A 2,500-nucleotide genomic window follows, 5' to 3' on the forward strand; every position below is an offset into this window, starting at 1 on the left:
TAGTAGTATCACAAAAAGCAACACATGCCACTTTAACGCCTATCGTTTCCCAATCATCAGCACAAATCAAATGCTGGCTAGCACCAGTAGCACGTCAAACATAGATCAGCAAGCACATCATCATCGAATTGCCACACAAACAGCACCATCCCAAACTTCCAAAGCTAGACCACAACCCTGGATCGGTGTCGCAGAGACCTAACGAGGCATCCCCACACCACGCCAAGGCCCCCACTCGGAGGGGTATTATGCCACCGACTAGGAATCAAGCAACAGTCACCCAAGCTCGCGCTCAAAGGCAGTCTGGCACCTTCATCCCTTGCCATGCTCACCCACTGCTCCCCCCTATATATACATATTGCACAAGGAGCTTGGTGACAGCAACACCCATTGCTTTCCCTGAGGATGTATATTTCTTAGTATGCGCACGGCGTCGAGGCACAGGTGAAGCCAACGGCGCTAGTTTCTGCGCCCTATGTCGAGGAAAATCAAGGCAACGGGCTAGTGTATGGGCACAACGTCGAGGAGACTCAAGGAGATGGGGCTATTTTTCAGGTCACCGTTCGAGAAATCAAGGCAACGTGTTGGGGGGGATGGCCTCTTTCATGGGTCGTGGGGCTTGGCTTGGCTTGCCTCGTGTGTGCTCGATACAGCCTCACGATTCTTATTTGCCCATCAACCATGCCGGGCACCTATGAGAATGAGACCCCATGGTACCCCCTATATATACATATTGCACAAAGAGCTTGGTGACAGGAACAGACATTGATTTCCCTGATGATGCATAATTTTTGGACACACACGACTTGGGGGCGAGGGGACACGGGAGTGGGCGCCAATGGGGGGCGTTTTGGCCCCATTTTCGTCAAGAGCGGGCGTCTTGGCCATGCCTCGAGCGTGCCAGCCTCGAGAGCCTTGGGCGCTGGACATCCTTGGGGCGCCAATGGGCAGCAGTCCATGGTTCCCCTATATATACATATTGCACAAAGAGCTTGGTGACAGGAACAGATATTGATTTGCCCAGGGATGCATAATTGTGCGAAATCGTCCATAACTCGCTCGAATTAATTCGGATTGACACAAAATTTTGTAGGGATGCTTTTTATTATAAATGAAAAGCTTTGAAATGAAAAAAAAAAACAAAATGTCATGTTTGAGGCGTAAATGTTTGTGTCCTATCCTTGGTCACGCCTTGAAGCGTTGGTTCCCTACTTGTTGGAATGTCGCTCAAATCAAGTAGGAATGCCATTGAAACATTGTGTGGGTCATTGTTAACATAGACGAATGGACTTGAAATGAAAATATATCATATTTGGGTTTTTGTCCCTGTCGCCTGGTGATAGGCAGGCAGATAAGGCTTTTAGGTATTCATAGGTGGCTTAGATGAACTCGAAAGAACACGAGTTGATCGGATTGGAACTCATATATTCAATTTACTATGTACTAAGTAGGAACTACACTTTGCTCCCTTCATCGTTTGACTTGCTTAGAAATCTGCTCATGGTTTGTCAAGGCCCCTTGTTCCTTAGACCGATGAGGATGGGATTGGGTTGCTCATGGGCATGTGTGTGGCAAGATGCCTTGTTCCATTGGTCGTTCATGGGTGTTCGTGTACGAAGTAAACTTGTTCCCTTGGTCGTTCATGGGGTTGTGTGTGGGAAGAAGCCTTCTTCACTTGGTCGTTCATGTGTGTTTGTTTGGGAGGTAGCCTTGTTCCCTTGGTCGTTCATGGGAATGTGTGTGGCAATACGCATTGTTCCTTGGTCGTTCATACCCTTGTTCCCTTGGTCGTTCATGGGTCTGTGTGTGGGAAGAGGCGTTGTTCACTTGGGTAGCCTGCTTGCCTTGCCAGCCCCATATGCATTGTTCCCTTGGTCGTTAGTGGATGGGTTTGTGTGTGGCATGGTGCCTTGTTCCCTTGTGTGGCCTGACTGCTTGGCTTGACATGACCTAGCCTTGCCAGCCTCACATCCATTGTTCACTTGGTCGTTCATGGGCATGTGTGTGGCAAGGTGCCTTGTTCCCTTGGTCGTTCATGGGGTTGTGTGTGGGAAGAAGCCTTGTTCCCTTGGTCGTTCATGTGTGTTTGTTTGGGAGGTAGCCTTGTTCCCTTGGTCGTTCATGGGAATGTGTGTGGCAATACGCATTGTTCCTTGGTCGTTCATACCCTTGTTCCCTTGGTCGTTCATGGGTCTGTGTGTGGGAAGAGGCGTTGTTCCCTTGGTCGTTCGTTCATGGGTTTGTGTGTGGCAAGGTGCCTTGTTCCCTTGTGTAGCCTGACTGCTTGGCTTGACATGACCTAGCCTTGCCAGCCTCACATCAATTGTGTAGCCTGACTGCTTGGCTTGCCGTGACCTAGCCTTGCCAGCCTCACATCCATTGTTCCCTTGGTCGTTCATGCAAGGGTCTGTGTGTGGCAAGGTTGCCTTGTTCCCTTGGTCGTTAATGGGCATGTGTGTGGCAAGGTGCCTTGTTCCCTTGGTCGTTCATGGGCATGTGT

This window comes from Lactuca saligna, unplaced genomic scaffold (genome assembly GCF_052625555.1).
Source record: "Lactuca saligna cultivar CGN05327 unplaced genomic scaffold, ASM5262555v1 scaffold_177, whole genome shotgun sequence".
Classification (NCBI taxonomy): domain Eukaryota; kingdom Viridiplantae; phylum Streptophyta; class Magnoliopsida; order Asterales; family Asteraceae; genus Lactuca; species Lactuca saligna.